Source organism: Schistocerca cancellata, chromosome 1 (genome assembly GCF_023864275.1).
Source record: "Schistocerca cancellata isolate TAMUIC-IGC-003103 chromosome 1, iqSchCanc2.1, whole genome shotgun sequence".
Taxonomy (NCBI): Eukaryota; Metazoa; Arthropoda; class Insecta; order Orthoptera; family Acrididae; genus Schistocerca; species Schistocerca cancellata.
The window spans coordinates 862,137,630-862,149,646 of NC_064626.1; the positions used below are offsets into that span (position 1 = coordinate 862,137,630).

General features: G+C 40.0%; 1 protein-coding gene across 2 annotated transcripts in view; it reads right to left on the bottom strand.

Annotated features, from left to right (window-relative positions):
* LOC126162490 (uncharacterized) overlaps positions 1-12,017 on the bottom strand; it is a 194,986-nt gene that overhangs the window by 119,371 nt on the left and 63,598 nt on the right. The gene's annotated exons all lie outside the window — the stretch shown is intronic.

Below are 12,017 nucleotides of genomic sequence, written 5' to 3' on the forward strand. Positions count from 1 at the left end.
CCCTTTTCCAATCCTTTGGAACGCTACGCTCTTCTAGAGACCTACGGTACACCGCTGCAAGAAGGGGGGCAAGTTCCTTCGCGTACTCTGTGTAAAATCGAACTGGTATCGCATCAGGTCCAGCGGCCTTTCCTCTTTTGAGCGATTTTAATTGTTTCTCTATCCCTCTGTCGTCTATTTCGATATCTACCATTTTGTCATCTGTGCGACAGTCTAGAGAAGGAACTACAGTGCAGTCTTCCTCTGTGAAACAGCTTTGGAAAAAGACATTTAGTATTTCGGCCTCTAGTCTGTCATCCTCTGTTTCAGTACCATTTTGGTCACAGAGTGTCTGAACATTTTGTTTTGATCCACCTACCGCTTTGACATAAGACCAAAATTTCTTAGGATTTTCTGCCAAGTCAGTAAATAGAACTTTACTTTCGAATTCATTGAATGCCTCTCGCATAGTCCTCCTCACACTACATTTCGCTTCGCGTAATTTTTGTTTGTCTGCAAGGCTTTGGCTATGTTTATGTTTGCTGTGAAGTTCCCTTTGCTTCCGTAGCAGTTTTCTAACTCGGTTGTTGTACCACGGTGGCTCTTTTCCATCTCTTGCGATCTTGCTTGGCACATACTCATCTAACGAATATTGTACGATGGTTTTGAACTTTGACCACTGATCCTCAACACTATCTGTACTTGAGACAAAACTTTTGTGTTGAGCCGTCAGGTACTCTGTAATCTGCTTTTTGTCACTTTTGCTAAACAGAAAAATCTTCCTACCTTTTTTAATGTTTCTGTTTACGGCTGAAATCATCGCTGCAGTAACCGCTTTATGATCGCTGATTGCCTGTTCTGCGTTAACTGTTTCAAATAGTTCGGGTCTGTTTGTCACCAGAAGGTCTAATATGTTATCGCCACGAGTCGGTTCTCTGTTAAACTGCTCAAGGTAATTTTCAGATAAACCACTTAAAAAAAAAGAGAGCAGAAGATATTTGCAGGTAGCTGCAATACAATTGTTTGAAAGCATGAATGAGTGCTCTCACGGCACTTAATGACCTTAGCGCATTGTTTGGAAGTTATCAGTCTTTCGGCAATTTCATTTGCTCGGAGAACAGAAGAAACTGCAAGTAAGTTATTGCTACAGATCCGCGAGAAAGCTAGGAACCTCTGTGGTATTCTCTGGCACTGGATGAGTATACTCATCTCTCGAGTACGTCACAACTTCTCGTGTTCATTCGTGGTGTCATGTTAGACTTTTAGGTATCCGTTTGCAGCATTCATGGCACATGAACGGGAAAAGACTTTTGCAACCCCTGCAATAAAATTCCAAAACTATAACGTTGAGTGGAACCAGCTTCAAAATGTTGCAGTTGATGGAGGTACACACCTGGCTGGAGTGAGGAAGAGTGTAGTGGACCAGATCAGGACTCAGTCGGACGATTTCCAAATTCTGTACGCTCTTTTGGTTCCATGCAACATACATCAGCGACCACTCTGTGGGAAAGACTTAGATATTTCTTGTGTACTGAAACCAGTCGTTTCCGCTGTGAACTTCATTCGGGGACATGCACTCATTCACAGACAGCTCCAGGACTTTCTTGAAGGAAATGATTCAGAATTGTGTGACTTGGCTTATCAGACAGCAGTATGAGTATAAACCAAAATGAAGAATGAAGTTAAGGTCTGTAGGATATATAGTTTACAAAGAATAAAGTTCTCCACTAAGGAGGTTTTAGAGTAACAAATAATACATAGAATAGGCAGCAAACAGTATTAACTGGACTATGAAAACAGAGACTATGCAGCCGTGACTGCAAGAAGTAGAGGCATGCGAATGTTAATATTAAATAGGGTATAGAGACTGAGCAGCCCAGAGGGCCAGGGTAGTTTTATAATTTTAAGGATGTGATCAGTTTCTTTTGTGTATATGTGTAAATAGTCCCGAGCGCCTGATACTCGCAAGTAGTAAATGAATCATGTACTTATATGCAGAGACAAAGAAAAAGTGTAAGTAATCATAAAGAAAATTCAATATTCAGTAGGTCGAAATATTTCAGTACAAAAGTTAAGCGGATAAAATCAACAGAGCTGATATTTATGTTCATTTTTTTTGGAGAAAAACTTGGTTTCCAGCTTGACGATACTGATAGAAGAATGTAGCGGAATTATTCTGGCAAAGGAGCAAGAGAGAATAAATTCAGACATGTTCTCGTCTTTATCTCTTTGTCCGGGGTATGGGCGGATTTTTACATTGTCCTCCTTTTTCGCAACGTTGACTTTAAGAAAATTATTTTTGCAATTATTCCCGTTCTGTTGCTCTTTCATTAAATACTGTAAGTACAGTGGCGGCAGGACCGTTGCTTTTATGGGTCTTTCCACTACTGACCATGGAACGATCCGTAACCGAGTGAAAATATGGATTATTTAAATTTCTGCTCCATATATTCAGTTTCGGATTGACATTGTATTGGCTTGGCATAATAGATTTCATGTCCTGTTCTCACTACTCATGTGTGAATGTGATTTGCTGTTTATTGCGACCGAGTGAGTTTTATAAAATATATGGCAATGCCTAAACGCAAGCGTAGATTCTCAGATTCCTTTTTTACCAGTATCCTTCCTTCAAGAAAGTGAGAACTGAATTCGAAGTAGACTGTTAAATATGTGGAGCTGGAACTTATGTCTGAGTGGCCAATAAAGGTAAGAAATAACTTGACAGAATGTTTTATTGTCATGGTTTTATTTCATGGTTTCTTAGTCATTCAGTTTATTTATATTCGGAAAACTGAGAGAAATTAGCGGTAAAATTCTCCAGTTCTGCAAAGCATACGTAAACATCATTTAATTTAATTAAATGTTATAAACGAAATGCATGTCACTGTGTCACTGAAATATTTTAAATTTCTTGCACTAGCTGGCCAAGATCTCGAACATCATATTACCACAGAGAACCATAAAAAAATCTTCAGCGTTGCAGTTTAATATCTAGTACAGACACATTTTTCAGCAACAGCAGTCTACTTCTCCTTTAAATCACCGAGTTCGTGCTGGAGAAGGAGAACTAGCATTCCATAACGTTAGGCGTAATTTTTGGTCTAGGTCAATGGATTGCACGCCAAAACTGAATGAAGTCATTTATTTTGATTCAGATGTTGCTAAAAAGATCTCCTCAACCAGAAGAAAAACTCAGAGAATTATAAATAAAGTAATTGCTCCTCATGCCTTGAATGTCACCATGGAAGCTTTGAGTGTCATATCTTGTTTTGGTGTCTCGACCAATGGAAGTATCTATGGCAATATAAAAATGTTCCCAACTCTCATTCAGTACTTTGACTATAAGCTTAGTGGTTTAAAAACCAAACTAACTGAGCTTAAACCTACTCCAAATGAAACATCTGAGACTGATGCACAGTATGTTACAGAAACACTACAACATGTGGATATTGCTAATAAGTGTGTATCACTTACCAATGATAATGTTAACACAAATTCTGGGAATGTATATCGCAGGGAAGCCAAGAATATATACGGCAGATTAAAGACATCTTTAAACAATAAGAATTTGAACGGTGTGGGCTGTCCGGCTCACATTTTACATAATGCAACTCAGCATGGAGCTGACGGTCTTTCTGTTGATTTGGAGTGTGGCATTGTTAAAATTCGTAATCATTTCTCTATTTACACTGTTAGAAAGGAACAGTTACACTTTTACTGTGAATTTGTGGAGGTAAATTACAAACAAGTCCTGTCTCTTGCGAAAACTAGGTGGTTGCCTCTTACCGCAGGTACTGAAAGGATACTGCTCTGATATCTTTGTCTGAAAGAAAGCCACCAAAGGTTTTGTTTCAATTTTTTTGAGAGTAGGTCTTGTGAAGCCTACTCATGGCGTTTGTATTCCTTAATGTCTGTATTCAGTTCAAACATTCTGCAGCCAGAAAAGGAGGACAATTCTGTGCTTGAAGAGGTTGAAATTTTAGATTCTGTGTGTAAGGTGTTTGAGGACCAATTAAATGAAAATTGTGTAGAGATTAAACCGAAGCTAGAAATTCCATCAGAAGAAGGCTTTGATAAAGAGGTTAAACTTGTTATGGAAGAAGCTATGATACTGTATCGATTTTGTCATGAATAATTAAAACGATGGTTCTGTATGTTTGACGACTTTTCCTGTTTAAATGGATATCTCTTTAAAAAAAAAATGTTAACTACAGTGATGCTGAAAAAAGCCTTTTGTATTTGCAAGATAATTGTAAAGCTTTTGAAATTGAAGATGTAAAATACTTTGATGAATTCTGTTATTTGAGGCAATTTCTGAAACTGAATAGTAATGATTCTGACTTTGGTGTGTTATCTTGTAGGAAAAATGGGTCAAATATTTTTGTGAGAGTAAGTCTGTTGATTGTCGTTCAGAATTGTTAAAACTTGCCAAATAATTTTTCGGTATATCAGGGCACAATGCAAATGGAAAAAGAATATTTTCGCTCATTACAACACAGTGGACTGATGACAGGAATAGGTTGAGTCTTGAATCTGTTAAATGTACGGTTATGCTCCAGAATTTCCTGTGTATCTTTCTACGACTATCTGCTAAGCAAAATCGGATCTTCAGAGAAGTAAGGAATGTATGTTATGGCTATTAATTAACTGATTAATTATATTTGAGCGTATGTTTCCGCGTATCCTCTTTTTTCTAACTTCGTCCTCGTTTTTCAAGCTGTTTATCCTATTTTTTATACGTCTGCATATGGTCACCCTATCCGTAGGTAAATCGAATTACACATAACAAAGAAATTTTAGCAGTTTCATATTTCCTAAAAGCAACATTACATTAAAAATAGCGAAACGAAAGGAGAGGAGGAAGGAGGGGGAGGGGTAATTGCACGTGGTGCCATGTGAGAAGGTAGCCTTAATTAGTTAATTGACTTTCCTGACAAAAGGACGAACATGTGTAAGTGTAAATTCTTCTTACGAGTTTTTGACTGTGACAAATAGCAAAATATTTTGAAGGAACTGTTAGTGTTAGAGGGAAAAAAATCAAAATGGAGGTTGAAACGTTTATAAATTATCAAAGGAGGAGGACAGTGATACAGTAAATGAAGTGAGAGAAACAGAAGCAAGAACGATAGCAGGAAATATAACATATAAAGGTACAACAGAAATTAAAGGGGAAAGTACTGATATGATGAGCCACATAAATAGAAAGTGTAGTTTGTTAGTCTTAGGACAGAACGAATTCAGAACAGGGATGTCTAAAGTAGAAAGAGCACAGAAAATTTTGAAACGGGTTCAGGATTAAAGAAACAGGACAGACCAATTTGGAAAAGACAGTGAATAAAGTTAAGGATGAAATTAAACAACATGTAAAACAACTCAGGGAACAAAGTATTGTCAGACAAGAGGAACTGGAACATCATGTCTTCAAGCTGTTAGATACTATGGAAAATGTAGTGAAGTTCCAACCAGAAGTTCGTAAGACAAGAAAAGGTAAGATTTAAAAAAAGTTGTAATGAACTTTAAAGGGAATACACTAGCACAGGCTGGGGACGTAAGAGAAGACCAGGAATTGAACCAAGTAACTAATGAAGTGAAAGGCAGTGTGGAGAATCTGGATAGAAAAGCAAGTGAGAAATTATTCAGATTAGGGCAGAGATTACTGCGATTAGAAAAAAAAATTAATAATCTGGAATTTGATTCAAAAAGTAATTTATACCCTGCAGGTTTTGTTAATGATGTAAAGATTGGATTTACTGTAGACTGAACTGAAAGCCACGAAGCAAGACAAGCAGTAACTTCACTGAAGTGTGACAGTATAGAATGGAGTTGGAATATACCAGAAAAACGACACTTTCGATCAATTATTTCTGCAAAGTGTTAGTCACAGGAGAAACGTAGAAATGTAAAGAATGAATTCATGAGGGCTCCTAGGTACAACAAACAGATGGAAATAACTCGAAAAAGTTTTGTGAGGATTTGAATGAGAGATTAAAGTATGAGGGTTGGAGCTTTAATAGTAGCAACTGTTTATTTACGACTTATACTAAACAGATACATGTTTTAAGGTTTTACTGCACTTAAGCTAGTCGACAGCGTTGTGTATAACCCATTGTAAGTGATGCGAACGTTGTAGGATCCACTCAGCAGCGCCAGTTGTGTTTATAGTTCGAGTGGAGCGGTCTGTTGCTTGCCGAATCTCTGTAACTGTTCTGAAGCAAATGTCATGAAGTGATTCATTTAAATTAAGAATCAAATTGAAGTCACAAGGGCTTAAGGCCAGGGAGTGTAGTGGATGGTACAGCACTTCCCAGCCCCAGCAATCAAACAAATCTGTCAGAACGTGCCCCGTATGTGTCCGTACCTTGTTTTACAAAATAATGAGTGGATCCTGTAGAAAAAGTTACCACTTCTTTCTGTTCATTTTTGGAACTACAAGAGGTTTGTACCAGGTGCTGGGGATAATTATTAGTTCAGTATTGACCATCTATGTTGATGACTTGTATTGTATTGAACTGGGGACCTAGAAACGACGGAGAGGCTTCGTCCCTGTCGTAGCCCTCAGTGGTGCACAACAGGCTACAGTAGTTCACTCACCCCAGTTCCACCCTACACCGAACCCAGGGTTATTGTGCGGTTCGGCCCCCAATGGACCCCCCCCCCCCCCCCCCCCCGGGCACGTCTCATACCAGACGAGTGTAACCCCAATGTTTGCATGGTAGAGTAATTACGGTGTGCGCGTACGTGCAGAGACAGTGTTTGCGCAGCAATCGCCGACATAGTGTAACTGAGGTAGAATAAGGGGAACTAGCCCACATTCGCCGAGGCAGATGGGAAACCGCCTTAAAAACCATCCACAGACTGGGCGGCTCACCGGACCTCGACACTAATCCGCCGGGCGGATTCGTGGCGGGGACCGGCACGCCTTCCCGTCCGGTAAGCAGCGCGTTAGACCACATGGCTAACTGGGTGGGTTGTTGATGACTTACTCATTGATACTAAAAACTGAGAAGAACACTGTGAAATTTTAGATGAGAATTGTAAAGCCATTCAGAATAGAAAAACGATTTTGAGTCTGAAAAAGTAGGAGTTCGTACCGATGAGTTGATATTTTTGGGTTTACAATTTCTATGGATGGAGTTAGGAAGGGGGCAGAGAAAATAAAAGGCCCTAAGAAGTGCCAACCTTCCATGAATAAGAGACTTTCAAAATCATTATAAAGGCTTTTAGGATTATGTAAGAAATTTGTGAAATGGCAGAATTTGAACAGTCCACGTTTAACGAGTTAACTGGAATCCAAAGTTAATTGTGTTTAGCACGAAAACTGTCAAAAGCCGTTCGAGGAGTTAAAACAAGAATAGTGTAGGGATGAAATTTTGAGGCACCCAGATTTAAATAAACTGTTTCATTTAGGAGCAGATAGCAGTGGATATGGGACTGGAATTAAGTTATTTCAAATTTTTGAACTGAAGAGGAACTAGATTTTAAGCTTTCGCTTTTGCAAGAAGAGCATTGAGTATGTTTGAAAAAAAAACTTGTTCTGTAAAAGTTCAAAAATTACTTGTGGGAGCACCAGGTTACAGTGTATACTGACCACAAATCACTGACTTCTCTAAAAAAAAGCTGTGATCGATAAACGGTAGATTAGATCCTTCAACAACACCAATCTGAGATTAAATACATAAAGAGGATTCACAGTTCCATTCCTGATACTTTGTCCAGATTACAAGTTGATGGAGGAGATGGTAAAGCAATCAATGGAAGTGATCACATAAAAATATTTTGCATAAAAGGGATCAAAGAAGAAAATGAGATTAAGAGAATTAGCAGAAATATGATGAAGTAACAGAATAATGAGGAAATTTGAAAAATAGTAAACAAAAATTGGGGAGCAAACGAAAGGATAAGTTACCAGTATTATATAAAATTAATGAAGGTGTATTGTTCAGAGGGACAAATGAAAATTCAGGTGACTGGACAGTATGTTCACCCAAAGAATAGGCAGACAAAATTAAAGACTAGATACATGCTAGTTCTGATGATGTAGACCCCAAGAACTGTTTATAGAGATTATCAGAATGAATTTACTTCTATAATATGACTAGGAGAGTTCACAACAGAATAAAAATTATATCAGGTGTCAATGGGTTAAAGTTAGTAATAATACAAGCAGACTGCTAATGAAAGTGTAAAACCAAACCACCTAATGGAATTGGTAGTTGCTGATTAGTATGGGCCTCCGTGAAAAGCGAAATAAGGTATAATTTGATAGGTTGTGTATCGTAAGAAGACTGGCATTGTCACGTACACCTTGTAAATAGTTGTTAACGCTTGTTGCATGAAAGGTGACGGAGTGTCTTTATTATCTAAAGGGTGTAATGAATGATTGCCTCTAGCAGTAGAGGTTGAAACGCCAATGGAAATGAAACGGCAGGCGCAACTCAAACCCTGGGTGGCAAAGCCCACACAGCTGTGTTGGTCCTGCTTTACACAGGAGGTGCCGAGACGAACGGTCTGGGCACCTGAACGCGGAAGCACAATACAGCGGCAGCTGGCCGATATTGTAGTAGGGCCGGAAGGATAACTGGATAATACTTTGGAAACTCTGAAAATCTTGGACGCAGCAGAGAGGAACGAGGAAGCGTTACCTCGGAAATCGCAGGCTGGGTTATTTCTGAGGAATTTTACTCTGAGAAACGTACCATTGTATGAGTATAGGTATTTCCTCGCATACGTTCCGCGCTCGACGACAAAATACTAAAATATGGTTGGGCGGCGTTCGGAAGAATCTGTAGAGAGGGAGAATATTTTGTGGTTTCGAGAATATGATTCGTCTTCTGAGTTACGAGGGAGGGGAGCCGAGCTTTGCTCGGAAGCCAACGGTGGAGAGAAGAGGTCTTCCGTTTGGAGCACCTGGGTTTGACAGTCGCTCAGTATCAGCTTTTGTTGGTACCGACGGACTTGCTGTCTTTGCTCTCACGAGATTTTATAGTTAGAACGGTTTGGCACTGTACTGTTGCGAACTTATACCGCCACGCGGGATTAGCCGAGCGGTCTTAGGCGGTGCAGTCATGGACTGTGCGGCTGGTCTCGGCGGAGGTTCGAGTCCTCCCTCGGGCATGGGTGTGTGTATTTGTCCTTAGGATAATTTAGGTTAAGTAGTGTGTAAGCTTAGGGACTGATGACCTTAGCAGTTAAGTCCCATAAGACTATACACACATTTCAATATTTTTTTTTTTTGAACTTATACCATTCTGGACTTCGCCTCCGGGTAGGGAGTCGTCGTTGAGTGCTCATCGTTCAGTGATTGAGAGCACTTCTTCTGCCTAAACTCACGTTGAGACGTTATCTGAACTCCGCCCTTGTGGCTGGAAGTTCGCGCTTTTCGTCTGTAGAATACAGAGAAGAGAAGACAGTATTATAGTGTACTAATCAGAGGACCGCCTTCTGGCGCCCTAGTGTTTGAAAGAGTTTAATTTGTGACTGCAGTTCTTCCATCGTCACAGACGTGTAAAAGAACCATCACTCCGAAGCACCGGACGCAGTACATACGATGATATTGCTAATTGCTTTGGCTTATTAGCTAAACATCTGTGATCACGTAAATTTTACTTCCAATTATGTTGCACCCACTGTAGATCACCTTTGAAAGTAGTGACTTCTAGTGTTTGGTACGTAGATGACGTCAGTCGTCTCACGTTATTTATATTAGATCGCGTAGCCATAAAAAGGGGCAGATTTGGGCAATTGATCAATCGTATTAGTTAGGAAATTCATTTGTATCTCTTTATGTCCATCGCACATTGATACATAAACATTTGTAATAAAGGGGGTTTTAATCTACAATAAATGTATAAGAGGAAACAGCATTTATCATTTAGTAGTTACTAGTTCCCTTAATCATTCATTTATGTTTATGTTGTAATTTATATGTTAAAGAGCAAGAATCACCATTAAGAGATCCTAAGATCTGCTTCAGGGAGTAGTCAAACGGGGCGAAATCTTCATTTTGCGTTCAGTATTTCCATTGCGCATATTCATTTTACACCCTCCTGGAGTCGCATCATGGATATGGCTTACCCTACCAGGATCCTAATTAGAGTCTTCTGATAGTAGCCATAAAGTGGTTTGCCGGCCGGATTGGCTGTGCGTTTCTAGGCGCTACAGTCTGGAACCGAGCGACCGCTACGGTCGCAGGTTCGAATCCTGCCTCGGGCATGGATGTGTGTGTTGTCCTTAGGTTAGTTAGGTTTAAGTAGTTCTAAGTTCTAGGCGACTGATGACCTCAGAAGTTAAGTCGCATAGTGCTCAGAGCCATTTGAACCATTTGAACCATAAAGTGGTTTGAAACCTCGGAAATTTTCAAAATTTTTCTTCCCATTTATAATGTTTAGGTGTTATTTATAGTGATCACTAGATTGCATGTATAGTTTGCACTGGGAAAGTAACGCGATAACATTAAAAAATAATACAGGGTGTCCGAAAAGTCTTCCCATGATTACAGGCTAGAAGTAAGATACAAATATGAAACTTGTGTCGAATTGTTTAGAACTATCAAAGTTTTTCCTGCTTTAGGTTCGCAGTACGTAAGTAGTGGATGAGGTGCAGTGCCCAAGAAGCCATGTTAACCAATCAGGAGAAGGCACAGTGTGTCCTGTGGTACCATGAGACAGGATCGCCAACCACAGTGCAGAGACACTTCCAGACAACATTTGGAAGGAATCCACCTGATGTCAAGAGCATTAAAGCCTGGTATGAGAAGTTCAAAAACACAGGATCGCTTGCTGACCTTCCGAGGTCTGGTCGACCAAGAATGTCAGCAGACAGGGTGGAAGCTGTAAGGCAGTCTTTTCTGCGAAGTCCGAAGAAATCGGTGCGCAGGGCCTCACGTGAATTACAGATGCCAAAAAGCTTTCTCCATGACATTTTACACAAAAGTTTATTGTTTCGTGCACACAAAGTGCAAATCGTTCAGGCCTTGTTGCCCAATGACAGTACACGTCGATATGACTTTGTGGTCGAAATGCTATCACGTATTGAGGACGATGATGGTTATCTCAGACGAATTGCCTTTTCCGACGAAGCGACCTTTTTTGTTAGTTGAGTAGTGAATCGCCATAATGTACGCATTTGGGGTTCACAACCCCCTGGCGAAGTCATGGAGCCGGCAGCGGTGGTCTAGCGGTTCTAGGCGCGCAGTCCGGAACCGCGCGACTGCTACGGTCGCAGGTTCGAATCCTGCCTCGGGCATGGATGTGTGTGATGTCCTTAGGTTGGTTAGGTTTAAGTAGTTCTAAGTTCTAGGGGACTGATGACCACAGATGTTAAGTCCCATAGTGCTCAGAGCCATTTGAACCATTTTTTTTGAAGTCATGGAGTGCACCAGAGGCAGTCCAAAGGTGAATGTTTGGTGCGCGCTGTTGCACGATCGAATTGTCGGGCCATTCTTCTTCGCTGAGGCTACTGGATGGAAACTGAATATCGTCTAGATGTGCTACGTGCTACCAAGGGTGCTCATGTGGAAGTGTACTAATGTGTGAAAAAAACTTTGATAGTTTATAAACAATTAGACACTAGTTTCATGTTTGTATCTTACTTCTAGCCTGAGTTATCAATTTAGGTAATCAGGGAAAGACTTTTCGGACACCCTGTATTTGTGTATTTTATTGTATTTATTTTCAGAGGCGTTGTGCTTCAGCTCGCTGGCTGCAATTTATTGATGTTTATGTTATTCCATTTGTCGTTGTATTTATTTGTATTGTACCGACACTACTCGTAAACGAGGTTGCCATTAGTTTAGCTTTTTTGTTGTAGGTATTTCATGCTACATGTCGGTTGCATAGTAAATGTGAGTAGAGTAAGTTGTGTGTACTTTTAAGGGAACTCTTATCAGAGATCAGTCTATGATAACTAGGGCGAAAGCGCGCTTAGTAGCACAACATATCACTAGTTGTAAAGATATAGAAATTGCAGATACACGGGGTAGTCAAGAAAGCCTATGGGATGTGAAAGAGTTAGCTTTGTTAGCAGAACATGGCACAGGT